Source organism: Gorilla gorilla, chromosome 10 (assembly GCF_029281585.2).
Source record: "Gorilla gorilla gorilla isolate KB3781 chromosome 10, NHGRI_mGorGor1-v2.1_pri, whole genome shotgun sequence".
Lineage (NCBI taxonomy): Eukaryota > Metazoa > Chordata > Mammalia > Primates > Hominidae > Gorilla > Gorilla gorilla.
This window is the reverse complement of record NC_073234.2, coordinates 94006263-94024164: the sequence shown is the minus strand read 5'-3', so window position 1 is coordinate 94024164 and position 17902 is coordinate 94006263. Positions and strand designations below refer to the sequence as shown.

At 36.4% G+C, this 17902-nt stretch overlaps 1 long non-coding RNA gene across 1 annotated transcript; it reads right to left on the bottom strand.

Moving 5' to 3' along the window:
* Nucleotides 1-1458: 1458 nt before the first annotated feature.
* LOC129525967 (uncharacterized) lies at nucleotides 1459-17582 on the bottom strand. The gene is made up of 4 exons (XR_008670554.1): nucleotides 17513-17582; nucleotides 8123-8175; nucleotides 3065-3141; nucleotides 1459-1699 (listed from the first exon to the last, which is right to left on the bottom strand). It is a non-coding gene; the product is annotated as an uncharacterized lncRNA (long non-coding RNA).
* Between the last annotated feature and the right edge of the window lie 320 nt (nucleotides 17583-17902).

The following is a 17902-nucleotide window of genomic DNA, read 5'->3' as shown; positions in this document are numbered from 1 at the left end:
CACAGACAGGAGACAGATGCTTCTGTACTTGAAATACGCAGCTGGTGCGCCAGAACTAACATCTTCCTTCTCTGCTACCCTTGGTTTCATTAACCTTCAGAACTCCTTTTATTTCTCTGTATTAAACTAATCTTATTATTCCCTTAAGAGTCTGGCATGAGGAACAGAAAATGAGCAATATCAATAACTTTGTTAACCAATTAGGCTATCATTTAATGAAGGCCTAAAGTTTATCCCAAATGTTAGATAAATGTGAAGGTAATGTGAAATATCTTAGCTAATGTGAAACAATTTCTTAATGTGACTTTTTCATCATGTTTACATAAATTTAGTTTGATTTTTATGAAACATGTTGTCATAATTCTTAATGATATTGCACATTTGAGCTCACCTCAGAGCACATTGGAAAAATGAAATGGTAGCCTCTATTGCCTTAAGCTCTCCTCCATGATATTACATTGTTATCATGGCTTAAGAAATAGGACTCATTCTCAGTAAACTATCGCAAGAACAAAAAACCAAACACCGCATATTCTCACTCATAGGTGGGAATTGAACAATGAGATCACATGGACACAGGAAGGGGAATATCACACTCTGGGGACTGTGGTGGGGTGGGGGGAGGGGGGAGGGATAGCATTGGGAGATATACCTAATGCTAGATGACGAGTTAGTGGGTACAGCGCACCAGAATGGCACATGTATACATATGTAACTAACCTGCACAATGTGCACATGTACCCTAAAACTTAAAGTATAATAAAAAAAAAAAAAAGAAATAGGACTTATCCTAATAATATTTTACATTGGTTAGGGATATGGTAGAAACTAGGTAGGAAGTAGGTAATCAAAAATATACAAAGTGGCCTGAATAATCCAGCCTTTTATTAATGTAACATATTAAAAAATACATATAAGTATAATAATTTACCCTGCTCAGCATTCTGTCACCAATGCTTGCTTCAAGTGCTTTGTCTAGCTCTTCTGAATACTCAATTCATTCCCCAATTTTATTTGGATATATGGATCTATCTCATTGGTGGTCATTATCGAAGAATATTATAAAATGGAATCAATGTAATCATATTCACAGGCTTGATCTTTAGGCAAAAACTTTATGTGTTCATGCAGAAATTATTTTGTAGTCAGAAATGGCCTCTTGCCTTTCTCTCTGTCCAGTCATTTGGCAGCAACTTACAGTGTGTTTTGGTCAAGATTGTGGGTGACCTTTTCAAAGATTCTCATAATTTTCATAATTTAAATTCTATATCTCATTGAGACTTCGTCAGGAAAATTCTTTATATATGATATTCATAATCAATTTTCTCCCCTCTTCAAATAACAGAAACATGCTATTAGAGTATCTGTGGATATTTTTATTATTACCTTTGATTTTATTTTTATTTATTTCATTATTTCCTTTAATTTCACTAATCTGTTTTATTGTAATCTTCTTGCTGTTCTCTGAACTTGCTTCTTCCCACATTTGATGCCCATAGCACTTTGCCATGTAGTAATAGCTACTAATCTCACTGTTTATTGAATAAAAATGTTCACTGTGTTAGGCATGCTTGCCTCCGGAATACACTACCATCACCCGTGAGGACTCAGCTTCATCAGCTCAGAAGTTCATTCTAATTCATAAAAGTTGTCATGTATAAGCAACTAATATATACCTCCCAAGTCTGCCTTTTCATTTCTGAAAAAAAGAGAATATAAAAATAAGTGCTTTTCATAACTCAAGGTTAAGATTAAATAATAGATGCGTAAGTACATACAGTGCTAATCATATTTTTATTGTAATTTTTGGTATATTATTATTGAGGCAAAAGAAATCTTTGCTTCATAGGCAATCAGACTAATATAATCTAATTAGGGACTAAACTTACATATAGCTGGGTAATCATCTGTTCAGGTCCTATGATTTCTGGGATGCTGAACAGGAACCAGTGCCCTGAAATATACTTCTCCTTCCATCTCACTTGTACCTGAAGGTAATTCCCTAGAGTGTCGTTATTTTGACTTAAGGTTTCTTGGTCCCTGTTAACATGCAAACAGCCCTGGAAGCATAGACATATTTATATTTTGTACCTGTATGCAAGATATTTTCAGTGCCTTTCTTATACCTGGGATTCATGATTCAGGAATTAAGACCTTGAAGGGACTAAGAAGGCTTGGGGCAGTGTTATGTATCATAACACTGTCCACTATATTTCAATAAGGTTATTTGCCTCTGAAGTTTAAGATCCTTGCTTCTTAGTGACTTACTTTTTTTTTTCATAATTCATACCTACTTGTTGTACCCTCTGGGCACTAAAGAACATAATAATTTAATTGAAGGCAAGAGAGAATTTCAATGGGAAGTTGAAGCATTTTGTGATATCTTTTAGCTGAGCTGAAATCAAGCATTAGATTCAGATGCTAAATTTTGACAGACACATTTCTAGTGGCATATGGCTTCTTGGAAAGCTTTCCTGCTTGGGAAACTGGTAGTTCTGATGTCACCTCTGGTTAGTCATGTGGCTAGCTTGCTGACAGGCTGTCTGAAGCTTCCAGCAGACTTTTAGGATCTTCAAAATATATTTGATTCACATTGAATCATTGGTGTCACTGTAAGCTATGCAGTTACTTTCTTCTTCTATGAGAAGTACTTAAAATTTTAGTGTGAGAATTGGGTGAATATTTTGCTGTTTAAATATCAGAGCCCTCCCCTCAATTTCCATTAAGCATTGGATATCCAAATACTCGTCTCTTGGATAAAGGTATCCAGGCAGATTTCCCAACTCTACTGGTGGTAATTGGGCTGAAAATGACTTTCCTCCTGAATCGTCTCATATAAGGGCCTAAATAAACCTTTCTACTTTAGCCCAACTCATTTCAAAAGAGGAGCTTTTTACAGCTGTGTGGTTTGCGAGGCCCTGGGGACTCTACTGCACAATAAGTTCATTTTCTCTGTGCAAAATTTGTCTGAGAGATAGAAAATCCTGAAAGTATGATGTTGATAACAGTCAAAGTCTTAATGATGTAGGATGAATCTCAGAGAGTAATTTGTAAGCATCCTTACCTTTGGAAACAAAACATGTCCGTTCTCATTTGCACCAAACGCTTATTTGATAATTTGCTTTATGGTTAAATATTGGGCTAAAGGATTAAACCAATGAGTAGTGTAAAGGTTAGCTGCAGTACATATAAAAACAGTGTAGCAGATTTGTGTAATTACGAGTTGCAAACATAGCTGTTTTCTTTTTCTAAAAGAAAATTCACTCTCTCATTCATAGGCATATTTTCCCTCCACAGTAGTTTAAACAGCTTTGTAGTCCTGAAATGAGTATAAGTGACTAAATCTGATTTCATTGCTAAATTTTAGTCTAGATAAATATTTATAAGTAGTTCTAGTGGAATGGGTCACTTTGGGGAAACAGAAGGACTGGAATCTTTTTTTTTTTTTTTTGGAGACAGAGTCTGGTTCTGTCGCCCAGGCTGGAGTGCAGTCACACGATCTTGGCTCACTGCAACCTCCGCCTCCCAAGTTCAAGCAATTCTCCTGCCTCAGCCTCTCGAGCAGCTGGGACTACAGGCACCCGCCACCACGCCCGGCTGATTTTTGTAATTTTTTTAGTAGAGACAGGGTTTCACCAGGTTGGCCAGTCTAGTCTTGAACTCCTGACCTTGTGATCCACCTGCCTCAGCCTGGACTGTAATCTTTTTCTGGCTTTGCAGCAATATGAATTAGCAATTTTGATCTATAATTTTACTAGACCTCTGCTTTTGCACCTGTCAGTCTGGTGTTTAAGTATTAGCTCACACACTTCTTGTTAGGCTAAAATGATATTAAAGTAATAAAGGTATTTTAAGTTCTTAATGTGATATCAAAATGCACAATTATTTGTATATTATACATTATTGGCAAATCATTTTTGAATACCTAATCATAGATATGATTGGTTTAAACATAGTTATACTTCTCAGAGCACATATTATCTGGTATGTGCATAAAAAAGCACATACATACAAAATGATTTGCAATCAGAAAACCTGAGTTCTAGTTTGGAAAATATTGATTTTTATCTACAAGCTTTTATCCTTTTGAACTTCAGTTTCCATCTCAATAAAATGATCATAATAAGTATTACTGACTTACAGGGGTGTTGTAAGGATTGAATGAGTTTTCAAGTAGGTATACAAGCACGTATACACTCACATACATTTTGTAATTTATTTAGTGTGATGCTAATTGTAATAATTATAATACCAGTATAGACGTCAAGGCACCCACTCCTCAATGTATTGTGTTATATAACAGTGAAAGAATAATAGATATAAATCAACAGCAGAAGTTGAAGAAAAATTAGCCTCCATCCAACCATAACATTTAGTTTACCTTTGGACAATATTTTGAGTTTTCATCATATTTTCAGCCTCTATGTTTAATATTCAGAGCTATTTTACACAAATGTTTCAAAGTACCCTGATCTTGTGTATGTTTTATTTTTAAAATCCCATTGTAAATTGCAAAAACAAAAAGCCCACTCAAAATTGATTGTTATATTCAAGTGGGTTATTTTCATTTGGAGTACTTTATTTAAATATAACCTCTCTGATTAGAAGACAGACTGCAGATCAAAATTCTTAGCCCTGAAATAGACAAATAAACATAAAATATTTTCTGAAGGTTTTCAGATTAACTATAAATTTTTCATGGTTGATATATATGTTGAATGATCCACATCCATGAAATCTTTAGTTGTGTTTCTATAAAGTAAAATTTAAGACTGGATTTAACGTAAATGCTTTCTTGAAAGCTACATTAAGAAAGTGAAAAAGTAGACAAGCGACTTGTGCCAATGACAATTACATGTCGCAAGGAAAACTTTGTTTTTGTTTATTTTGTTCTCCATATTTTTACCTCTTCTCTCTATTCTGAGCAAGTAGCTAAACCCACCATTCCCTGCTTTGCGGAATTCTGCAGAGGAAAGCAGCACTGTTTGAAGACAAAGATTTTTTTGTTTGTTTCTGATAAAAATCCATACTCAGCCTAAAAAGGAACAGTGAGGGAAGTTCTGGGCACATGGAAAATAATTTCCCTCATCCTGCTAGTGACAGCAGAGAGCCACAACAGCTCTGGCACTGCCCTGGGGCTTCTAGGATGCAGGGAGTAAATGATACCTGCAGCTAGGAGGCAAAAACCCAGGTCTGGGGAAGTCCAGGCCTTCTCAGAGATATGAGTACCAAATTACAGAATGTACTTATGGCTGATAATGGTGTATCTTCACTAAGACTTTTGTTCTCTTAGGGCTCCTAAATAGAGAAAACAAAAGCCCCTACCCCCTCCAAAAAAAAAAAAAAAAAAAAAAAAAAAAAAAAAAAAAAAAAAAACAAAGAAGAAAAAAAAGCACCACCACCAAAAAGAAAGCAATATATTTTGGAGTTAAATGGTCCATCAATACATATATCGCAAGATATACAATTCCTTTTCTAGTAAAAATTATGATTATTGTATATCTAGATAAATAGGTACAAACATATTGATATAAATAGGTATATTTAAGTAAAATACTTTGGAAGATGCTAGGAAAATAACTCATTGTTTTTAAAACTGGTTAAGAAAAAAAAATCAGGAATTTTATTCTGAATATCCTGTCTAAAGTTTGACCTGGACATGATGATTTTTTAATGTACCCCAGAGGATTCTATTGTGAGTCCAATGTCAAGAACCATTACTCTAGGTTTATTGTTTTACAGGGTGTCACAAAGTACAGAGTTAACATGGCAAATTACATTAAGAAGATGGAATAAGCAAAATACACAATGTGAAATATTCTACGTCGTTTCTCAAAGTACGGCCTATGAACTAGCAGCTTTGGCATTACGTGAGAGCTTGTTAGAAATGCAGACTTTCTGGCCTCAATCCAGACCTACTGAGTCATAATCTGCATTTTAACCATCTCCTTAGGTTATACAGTTACATTAACATTTGAGAAGCACAGCTCTACAAGCCCAGTTTCTTCAACAGCGAGGAGAATGTAAAGGAGAGAAAGAAGAAACTTACAAATTAAAAAGTACTTAAAAGACATAACACATAAAATGTAAAAATCATTAGGATCCTGATTCAAACAACCTAGTGGTTTAGAAAACACATATGCTTATTTAGAGATAAATTGGGAAAATCTGAACTAAATGGATATTTGATGATATTAATAAATTATTAATTTATTTGAGACATGATGAGATCTTATAAAAAATAGAGAGTCCTTATCTTTTAGTGATACATGCTAAGGTATTTATGGGTTAAAGTTTATGAAGTTGAGATTTGCTTCAAGGTACTTCAGATGGGCCAGGCGCGGTGGGTCATGCCTATAATCCCAGCACTTTGGGAGGCTGAGACAGGCAGATCACCTGAGGTCAGGAGTTTAAGACCAAACTGGTCAACATGGTGAAATCCTGTCTCTACTAAAAATATAAAAATTAGTCAGGCATGGTGGTGTGCACCTGGAATCCCAGCTACAGGGGAGGCTGAGGCAGGAGAATAGACTGAACCCAGGAGGCGGGGGTTGCAGTGAGCCAAGATCGTGCCACTGCACTGCAACCTGGGCAACAGAGCAAGACTCTGTCTGAAAAAAAAAAATACTTCAGACGGAGAGAGGAAAAAATATATTGAGTATAGATGAAATAAGATTAGATGTATTGATAATTACTGATAATGGGTGATGAATGCATGGTGATGGTTCATAACAATAACACTATTCTTGTTGACTGTGTGTATAACTGAAGATGTCTATCATAATAAGAAAAAAAAGAATATTAAGTGGCTAGCTCAAGTACTACAACCAAAAAGTAGTGATTTTAGAATTCAAATTAGGGATGTTTCTCTCTAAAATCTATGCTTATCACCTTCTATTGGCTTTATACTATCACCAGTATATGCATATGCTTCCTAGTACTGGTTCCCATTCATTCAGTGTATACTTTGTGTCAGGTACTGTGTAAGGCTTTGGGTATAATAAATTTTGGCAGGAGATCATAATAAAGTGGAAAGAGAAAGATAAACATGATACGTATTATAATAGCATAAGCAGAGTCCTGGGACAGATAAAAAATATCTTGACCATTTGAAAAATATCTCAAATGCCATTCATTCTGTAAAGCATATATGTATGTCTGATATACACATACATATATATTTGAATTTGAGAAATTTCTCATTTGAATGTTGGCAGGTACTATTTCTTAGATAGTGGGATCAGCATGTACAAAGACAATAAATTGTGTAAAGGCCTGGAATGTTCTTGGATGTTGATAAATACAATGTGAAGGAGAGGACATGACAATGAAGTGCTGTAGATGAGCATGAAGTAAAGAGGAGCCAAGATAGGAAGGGTAGATCACAACTGCCTTGTTCATCATAGCACCTTGGGCACTGGCACAGTGAGTAATGTACAGCAAATGAAAGAATGGTTTTTATCCCATGGTCAATTAGGAGCCATCAAATATCTCGACTGTTAGTGACATGATTGAAATTTTAGAAAAATAGTAATGACAACAGTATTGAGAATGGGTTCCAAGTCACCCAGCATAAAGTCAACTGCAATTTCCCTTCTTTGTATTCCATCTACTTAAATCAGTTTTCACATTTTAAAATGCTCATCAGATTCCCTCCCAAATACATCATTTACTCTTCATGTGGACAGTGACGTGTATATATAGCTGATGACTGGAACAAAACATTGCTCTAATAGTTTAGGAGAGTAATGGTGGGGGCCGAAATGAGAGAGGCAGTAGAATGGATGAATGGGGATCCAATTTTGGAGAAATTTCTGAATGGGAATTGGCAGGATATGGTGACTGAATGTGACTACAGCTGAAAGGGAAAGATAATTAATGATTCTTATCTTTTAACTTGTATACCTGGGTGTATGATGCTATTTACTGTGACAATGGAAAAGAACAAAACTTTTCCTTGACGAGGACTGCTAAATTCTATTTTGACTAAGTTAAATCTGAGATGCCTGAGGTCAGCATTAGAATTATAAATCTTGAGTAATCTAGAGAACTAAGTCGGAAAACTAGTGTAGAAGCCCTTTGCCAATAAACAAATAATAATACGCAAAAGATAATAGCTAACCTTCATTGAATTCTTCTTTAGAGGCAGGCACTCAATATATTTCATTTAGGTAACTGTTGAAGACAGAGAAATAGTTAAAAAATAAATCACTGGAGAAAAATGAGCTGAAGCAGCATCTTGAATTTAACATGTCTTGTCCCTCACTACAATCTACATAATGTCTCCTTTCTCATGTCTTCATGCTTGCAAATGCTATTCTTTATTCTTCTTTTGGTCTCAGGTTCTTCAATCTCATTTCTCTCCAAGCCCATCATCCCCTTCTAGTCTTATCTGCCTCTTCACTTAGTTTAGTTTCATCACCCATCTTTTCAACAATGTCTCTGATAGCTCTTAAGAATTTCTCCACACAGAATCCTGAGTGACCCTGTGTGAATTATTCATTTTCTCCATTCCCAAATGCTGAAATACTTGGTATTGCTAGAAAATGTCTCAGTCAGCTGGGCGTGATGATGCATGCCTATAGTCCCAGCTACTTGAGAGGCTGAGTTGGGAGGATTGCTTGAGACCGGGAGATTGAGGCTGCAGTGAGGCATGGTCAAGCCACTGCGCTCCAGCCTGGGCAGCAGAGTGAGAATGTGTCTTTAAAAAAAGAGAAGAAGAGGTCTCAATATCATCTAGGTTTATGCTTTTGTTTTATATTCAGCCATTTTAACAATGATATATTAAAATCTCTCCATGCACTAAGCACTGTTCCAGAAGCAGGAATACTGTGACGTAAAACAAAGTCCCTGTTATCATGAAGGGAGATATATATTATACATATTAAGAATAAATAAGTGATGGTGAAAAGTTCTTTTAAGAACAATAAAGCAGGGCAAGGGGATGGGAGGTGGGTAGTATGTGTGTGCTAGCGAGTGCATACCTGAAGATGTGTGGTGTGTGTATGGCATTCTAGTTTAGAGAGGTTTGTTAGAAAGATCTTCTCTGGTAAGGAATTTTTCTTTCCCCTAGGTACCTTTCACATCCATTCACTAATTGTACACATTATAGTCAATCAATCTTTGGCTCTTCTTACTTTCTATATAATTTCCCTGTCAACTTTTAAATTTTCATATATTTATTTTTTCAGACAGAATCTTGCTCTGCTGCCCGGGCTGGAGTATTTTGGTGTGATCATAGGTCACTGTACCCTCAGCTTCCCAGGCTCAGGCAATCCTCCCACCTCAGGTGACCAAAGTGCTGGGGTTACAGATATGAAACACCATTCTTGGCCCCCTGTCAATTTTAATAAGTGTGTAGCCTCCACTTTCATCATTATGCTGAAAACTATCAATGTTGAATTTCTAGATCTACTTCTCCTGACAGTTGAGTTCTGGATCCCATGTATTCATTGCATATGAAAAGATTTTAGCCTGGTAAATTTTTAGTTTCTCTCATTCAACAAGTAGAAATACAAAATTATTATCCCTATTTTCTAATGGATTAGCTTTCTTTCTTCTAGTTTAGCTATTTAAATGATTACCACTATTTTTCATGTCACCCAGCATAAAATCAACTGCAATTTCCCTTCACCGTATTACATCTACTTAAATCAGTTTTCACATTTTAAAATGCTCTTCAGATTCTCTCCCAAATATATCATTTACTCTCATGTAGACTGTGACAAAGCATTACACTAAAGCAGAGGTAGGCTCCCAGCTATGGAAGATCTGGAAAGTCACATAAAATCATTTTCTTTATCCCATAAATATTGAGGAACCATTGAAGGATTGGACAGGGCATGGTCCATTTTGTGTTATTTGGAGATCATTCTGGAAGTAGTATTGAAAACATATTTAAGGGCAAACAAGGAGGCTTTTACTGGAGAGCTAGGATGTAGTCTTGGTCTTGGAAAATGTAGTAAGCACACATTATCAGATGAAACATTCTGCATCATTAGTTTGAATCTCTGTTCCAAAATCATGAGCAGATCCACATTTTCTTCAGACTAAAATACGAAGAGCTCACATGAGTATTCAAGTTTTTCATGAGCTAACCCCATTCCAAGTTTAGAGTTATAATCCTGCCATTCCATTAAGTATTCTCAAACTAGACTCTTTTCCATTTTTAAAGTATACTTATAAGTTTCAATTTTCCGTACCTTTCCTCTGTCACACTTATGACAAGTAATAACTATTAATGTGAACTTTGCTGATATCATGTTGATTTATCAAGTCTCTGCTCAGAGTCTACTCTTTCCTAGAACACTCCTCCATAACCCTAAATGGAAAAAAAAAATCTCCCTCCTCAGGTAAACTGTAAGATTTTTAAGTCTTGTTTACTTCTCTCATTCCACTTATTATTAATATTATTTTATTATATTTATGTATATGTTTAATCTTCTTAAATAGGTTGTAATTTCATTGTGGGTATTATTATTTTATATTTTCTCAGCGCCTAATTCAGTGCAGGCATGCTTCACCTTATTGCACCTCATTTTCTTGTGCATCATAGATACTGTGTTTTCTGCAAACTGAAAGTTTGTGACAACCATGTGTCAAGAATGTCTATCAATGCCACTTTTCTAATAGCATGCAGTCATTTCATTTCTCTGTATCATGTTTTGGAAATTCTTGCAATATTTCAAATCATTTATTATTGATATCTGTTATGATGATCTCTGGTCAGTGATATTTGATGTTCCTATTGTAATTGTTTTGAGTGAACAACTTAATTGATAAATGTGTGTGTTCTGACTGCTCCACCGACCAGCTGTTCCCTTGTCTCTCTCTCTTGCCTCAGGCTTTCCTATTCTCTAAGACACAATAATATTAAAATTAGGACAATTAATAATTCTGCAATGGCCTCTAAGTGTTCCAGTGAAAGCAAGAATCACATGTCTCACTTTAAATAAAAAACTAGAAATGATTACATTTAGTGAGGAAGGCATATTGACAGCTGAGAGAGGCTGAAACTAAGCCTCTTGCACCTGACAGCTAAGTTCTAAATGTAAATAAAAAGTCCTTCAAGGAAATTAAAAGTACCACCCCAGTGAATACATGAATAATAAGAAAGTGAAGCAGACATTTCACTTATCTAGAGAAAGTTTCATTGGTCTAGATAGAAGATCACTAGCCACAATATTCCTTTAAGCTAAAGCCTAATTCAGAGCAAGGCCTTAACTCTCTTCTATTCTATAAAGGCTGAGAGAGGTCAGGAAGCTGCATAAAATAAGTTTAAAGCTAGCAGAGATTGGTTCAAGAGGTTTAAGAAGGAAGCCATCTTCATAACATCAAAGTGCAGGGTGAAGCAGAAAGTGCTGATAGAGAAGCTTCAGCAAGTTAACCAGAAGATCTAGCTAAGAGAATTGATGAAGATGTCTACACTAAACAACACATTTTTAGTAGAGGCAAAATAGTCTTCCATTGAAAGAAGTTGCCATCTAGGACTTTTATAGCTATAGAGAAGAAGGTCATACCTGGCTTGAAAGCTAGAGTGCTCTGGGACTGTAGGTGAACATTTTTTTGCAGGCTTAGGCCACAAGGACTGCAACTCCTAGGCAAGTCCTAGAGCTGAGCTGGGTACAGGACCAGTGGACCGGGGGCATGTGACATACTGAGACACCAGCTGGGAGTGCTTTTTCCATCCCTTCCCCCCACACCCTTGCAGCAGCCAGGTGGCATGGAGAAGTATGTGCACTTGGGAGAGGGAGAGTGCAGCAACCAGGGGACTTCACATTGAACTCAGTTCTGCCCTGTCACAGCAAAGACCTGGTAGGATTCATGACCTACTGACTAAAGAGCCCCTGGACCCTGAATAACAGTGATGACCAGTAATACAATGTGGGCCTTGGTCTGTGATATGTGCTGGCTTCAGGTGTGACGCAGCACATTCACAGCTATGGTGGCCATGGTGAAAGAGTCTTTCTGTTTTAGAAAACCTGGGGAAATAATAAGGGGGACTCTGTCTTGCATCCTGGGTATCAGTTTGGCCACAGTGGAGTAGAGCACCAAGCCTGAGTCCAGGCCCAGGCTCTTGGTACAAATATCATCATGAGGAAGCTGAAATTTAAATGAAGTCATACTATTTAGACTTGTTCTAAATTAACCAGATACCTACATAAGCTTCCCAATAGAAAAATAATCATGGGGAAAATTATGTGCACAGAATGGTTTTTATTCCATGCTGTGCCTTTGTATTCAATTCTCAAGGCAGTTCCATAAGGAAATGGTCTTCCCCAAGAGAACTTGTTTGTCTTCTTATAAAAAAAATTAAAAAGATAAAACCGTGTGGGGTAGGGTAGAGGGAAAACTAGACAGAGCATTCCTCCTCAAAGACCTTGAGAAAACTTTCAGGATCCATTCTGTTTTGAAGGTAGTATGGGAATGAAAGAGAAGAGAGAGAAAGAGAAACAAAGAGAGAGCGAAGATAGACAATAAAATAACTAGCCTTCTGTAAGGGAAAACAATTCTCTCTATCCTCATTTTATTTCCCCAACTTCCTTTTAAAAATTGCTGCAGAGAAGAGAGAGCATCCCTATATACCCTTGGATTTTTACCCCTTTGTACACAAAACTCATCCTATAAGCATAACGGCCAATAAAATTGCGAGTCCTTGGTTCACAGTACTAACAACCTTTCTTGAGCTGTGTAAAAGGGATGGGGTAGGAAGGGCTGTCCCTCTCAACTTTCCTTGATTATTCACTTCACCTTGACTTTTTAGGGGGATCTCAAACCTGCTCTGATCCCCAAAGATTTGGTTATGTTAAGGTCAGATTCTAGATGAGCAATTAGGAAGGCATTGATAACAGTATAAAGCAGTGCTCTTGTAGTCTTTATGGTGTCAGGAAAAGTTCAGGTTACGAAGTTCTAAAACTAAGGAGAAAGTGACTACTTTGAGAGTTGGCATTCACTTAGGATTTTGCTTAGCCAATGAAGTGAGAAAGAATAGGCTTGCCTTTGCTAGCTTGTCATTTTAGTCTGCTTGGTGATGAGACTACCTGAATTTTTCAGGAAAAAAGTAAATGTACCCTTTACAGATAAAACATTTGATAAATATTCAGTAGTGGTATCTCAAGAATATGGATCAATTATTTCAAATTCAACTCCAGTCTGCTTTTAATCCTGCTGTACATAGTTATGGAATACAGGACAGTTGCCTTTGATTCTATAGAGATATTTTATTGTCCCAATTCTGATTCCCCCCCTCCAATTTTTTTCAAGACCAGCTAGTCTTCTACCAGTTAGGGGATTTTATAGAATGTATTACAAAAGATTTCCTATAAAATATTTCTCCTATTGCTAATTTTTCTCTATTGTAAGTTTAGGGTATTTGTGAATTAGATCAGTAATGTGAAATAGAGAAAACAAAAATGCTCATACATATTCTACTGTTTAACTGGTTCAGCCCTAGTAGCTTTAGGTTTGCTCAGAAGGCAAACATCTCTGAGATGCAGAAGTAAAAATTTTAAGACAAATAAAAGAAATATATACAAAATTATTTTTCTTTTATCAAAGAGCAGCTACCTGAGAACGCTGATATTCTCTCCAACATAGTTGACCTTTATTTCTTGGGAAAAAAAAAAATGAAAGATACCTGCTTTGCATATGTAAAAAAAAACTATTTAGTAATGTGTGGGAGGCAAGTGACAATGAGGGCTCCTCTTAAGGGCCCCAGCTGGGTGGGCTCCTACCCTGATGTCATGCCAGGAGGGAGTGAGTGCATCTTTCTTGCTCACTCCCACCATCCCCCATCTAGATGACTTTCTTGTTTAAGTATGGGAAATCATTTTTCCTTTGTGCTTGGATGAAAGTAGAATCTGTTATATAACATTACTTTCTCCAGGTAAGATGTGAGGAAGATGGTTCCTTGAATCCCCTGTGACATCACTTTCAAAGTAGAGGCCCATTAAACACTGAGTAAGCTGGACATTCCTGAGAGGACCATCGGTGAAGGGAAGTGGAAGGTACCAGCACAGAGCAGGGTTTATGGGAATCTCTCACAAAACTCATAGCCACAGTACTTACAAGAACAGTCTCTGCCTCTGGGCATCTATCTGTTCACTTAACAGCAATGAAAATAAATTGACGGTTAGAGACTTAATTAAAATCATTAATGAGGATTAGTTTCGCCCTAGTTCCTAAACATTTTTCCAATGGGATCTTGCTACATAAGGCTTTTATTCATGTTTCTACTATTTCTCTCAAAATCTAGGAGATTTTCATGTTTACTGATTCACCAGTGACTTGCATGTGTGGAAGCAGAAATTTTATGATGTAAACTGTATTTTACAGTTTGATAGTTGACGGACAAACACCCTTAAGGAGGAGCTAGGATTAGGACTGTCAACATTATCATGTATGAATTGCAAAGAAGGCTTCCAGGTTTTTCTTTGCCCATTGTTTTAGGAAGAAAGGTGTTTATGAAGCACATCAACAGGAAGTCACAGAGTGAAGGAACTTTGTTTAATATCTGTCTGTCAGCTAACTGCAGTACTATGGGTAGATTGGCAGAGTCTCTTGGCGTTTAAGCAGGAGTCTTTTGTGTTTGTCACAGCAGCTTCCAGTCTAAGACAATTTTCCATGCAACTGGGATTGCACACACTGTCCAATTCAGAGAAAATTTTCTCTCTTTCTCTCTTTACCATTTTTTATAAATTTAAGAAACTTAAGGACCAATTCTGTGTTATGTAGCCTATGTTTGTAAGCTCAAAATTTTCAATTGAGCTTTTTTTGTTTGTTTGTATAAAAAACACTCCAATATTACACAGGAGGTTTTAGTAGTATTTCATTTTTAAAGGATATAATCTTTTTGAAAAGAGAAAAAGAAATGATAGAGTATTGATTCCAGTAGGAAATATCTAGGCATTTAATTTTCAAGCTGACATGAACGTGTGCACAGAAAAGATATTTTCATTTGAGTAACATACTTTTAAGTAACATATCCAGTTGTTCTGGGCTACTTTGAATTTTATTTTAAAAAGCCCTACATTTGAAAGTCCATGAAAGTCTACTACATCCAAGTAGTAATGAAATAATCCATTCCATGGTTCCTTATTAAAATTATCAGCACCCACATCCCAAGGAGGAACTTGTAATTGGAGATTAATTTGTAAAGGATAGAATACCCATCAGTTCATCCAGATCAAAGGCACTGATGCTGCACTGAATGCTGAAGATGGTACCTTTTGAATAATTCATAATTATTTCAGATTAAAATGATAATACTGCTGTCATTTCATTTATATAAAGGGAAATTTACTATGAATTATCTGTAAAGTATATGGTAAAATTTCTATGTAATTATAATTATTTTATAGCAGATAAACTTAAGGAACATCATTATTAACTCATTATTAACTTTTACCCATATGAATATTAAAAAGTCATTACGTGGTTTTTGGGAAGTAAATCATGGATCATCACGGCAGAATTCCGTGTTCTAGCTTTAAATATACATGATGGGAAATCATTTATCAAATTATCTTCCTAAAATGATTGCCTTAAATGGATCCAAAGATGGGACTTAGCTTTTCCCTGTAGCATTGTTTCTAGTTACAAAACGAAACAAAACAAAGATCAGAATTCTGCAAAACATACAAAGGTTTTTCTTTGATTCCTAACATCTATTAGTTTGTCCTCCTGAGACAAACTTTGGCCGCTCCCATTGTCTTTTTCATTTTGAATCAGCATCCTCATCTACTCTGATTTTGTAACTTATTAACTAGGTGATAATTGTGTAATTACAGAGTCCATCCAGTCCCACCTCCCCAAATGCCTACTGGTCATTTATTTGGATATGCAACCACCACTTGTCTAATGCTGAATTTATCTTCCCTCTCAGTTCCCAAGCTTATTTTTCAATTTTCTTATTTTGCATGCTCCTTATGTCTTTCCCTATCATAGCCTATAAATCTATCATGTAATATTAATTGTCCAATGCTTCATGTTTATTTCTTTTGAGGTCACTTTATTTCAGGAGTATAAAACATAAATAATTAATACTAATGATATTTCTTGCAAGTGTTCTGAATGCTTAAAATGTGTTTTACCTCCCTTTCACCCTACACACATCTTAGAAATTATCTTGGACCTTGAGCTAAAGAGCATGTTATATTTCTGCTTGAAATGCTTCTATGGCTCCCTGTTATATAACGAATAATAGCTCAAATCCTTATATTTTTATTGTTTCACAACAAGGACTTACCCTTCTTTTCTGAACACTCTTTCACTAAATCTCTTACTTGAATCACCTCCTTCATTTACTGGTTGACTTCTCCTCTGGGACCTCCACCTTGATCATTTTACTCTCCACACTGAATTTATTTTTTCATTCATTGTCAGTATTACTCCCTCTCACCATCTTGCTACATTTTTATATATTAAAATGCAACCTAGGCCTGGTGCAGTGGCTCACGCCTGTAATCCCAATACTTTGGGAGGCCAAGGCGGGCAAATCACGAGGTCAGGAGTTTGAGACCAGCATGGCCAACATGGTGAAACCCCGTCTCTACTAAAAATACAAAAAATTAGCCGGGCATAGTGGCGGGTGCCTGCAATCCCAGCTACTCGGGAGGTTGAGGCAAGAGAATCGCTTGAACCCAGGAGGCAGAGGTTGCAGTCAGCCGAGATCACGCCACTAAACTCCAGCCCAGGCAACAGAGTGAGACCCCATCTCAAAAAAATAAATAAATAAAATAAAATTCAACTCAACCTTCAACCTTATATAATTTCTCTTTATTTTGAAAACTATTGAGCATTTGCTTTGTGGTAAGTATTGCTCTATACTATGAAATAGCACTTGTAAGTTATTGTCTCTGCTTCCAAGGAGCATCTAGCTGGGAGAGAAAGTCTAAATTACATTGGAATAAACAATAAATAAGAGTGACGGGAGCCAACATTCACTGACCACCTGTATCTGCCAGGCCCATTACACACTTTCCAGACAACCTGTGAAATCAGGATGGCTATCCTCACAACATTTGGGAAAATGAAGCCTTAGAGAGATTAAGTAATTTGTTTATAGTCACCCACCTAGCAAATGGCACCTCATTCGAAGTGAACCCAAAGCTTCCCCTTGTACTGTGATGCAATGGAGGCTTTGCCCAGAAATATTGCTCTCCTTCAAATTCCTACCATATTTCATTCTGTACCATACATTTGGCATTTATCATATACTGGATTAATGGTTATTTGTTATATTTATTTTAAAAAACCTTGGTTGAGTACCTACAAACTTCCTGACATTGGACTAAGTGCTAAGATACATAAATAACAACATGATAACATCCTTGCCTTCAAAGGGCTTCCAGTATGGTGTGGGAGAAAGAAACGTAAAAGAACATATACCAAACAGTATACTGAGGGCTCTACCACGTGATGATTCTACCTTTGAAATGTCAAAATCTTCTATCACTTCCTATTTTTTTGTAGTGGCTCACTGTGCTGCAGGACTGAATCTCTCCATGTTTACCTGTGTGTGGGCTGCTTCTTCCCCTGCTGTGGATAGAGCACCTACCTCTGCCTTAGACAAGACAGAGAAGGCTTCCTCAGTGACTGACTGGATAGAATTTTGAAGGATAAGTGGGAGAACTCTAGGTAACAATGGAAAGAAAAATCATAGGTAAAAACAGAGTTGTGAAATATTGTTACATTTTCAAAGAACAGCCTAAAATTCAGAGTTCACTTCGAAAAAGTGGTAAGAAATGGCTGGAAACATAGCCTCAACCTTTCCATAGAATGACATTATATGCCATTCTAAGATGCTTAATTCTGTGAGCTTTGAAAAATAGATGCTTTGGCGCTGCCCAAGACTAATTAAATCAGGAACTACATGGCTTTATGGTGGGGAGGAAGGTCTGGG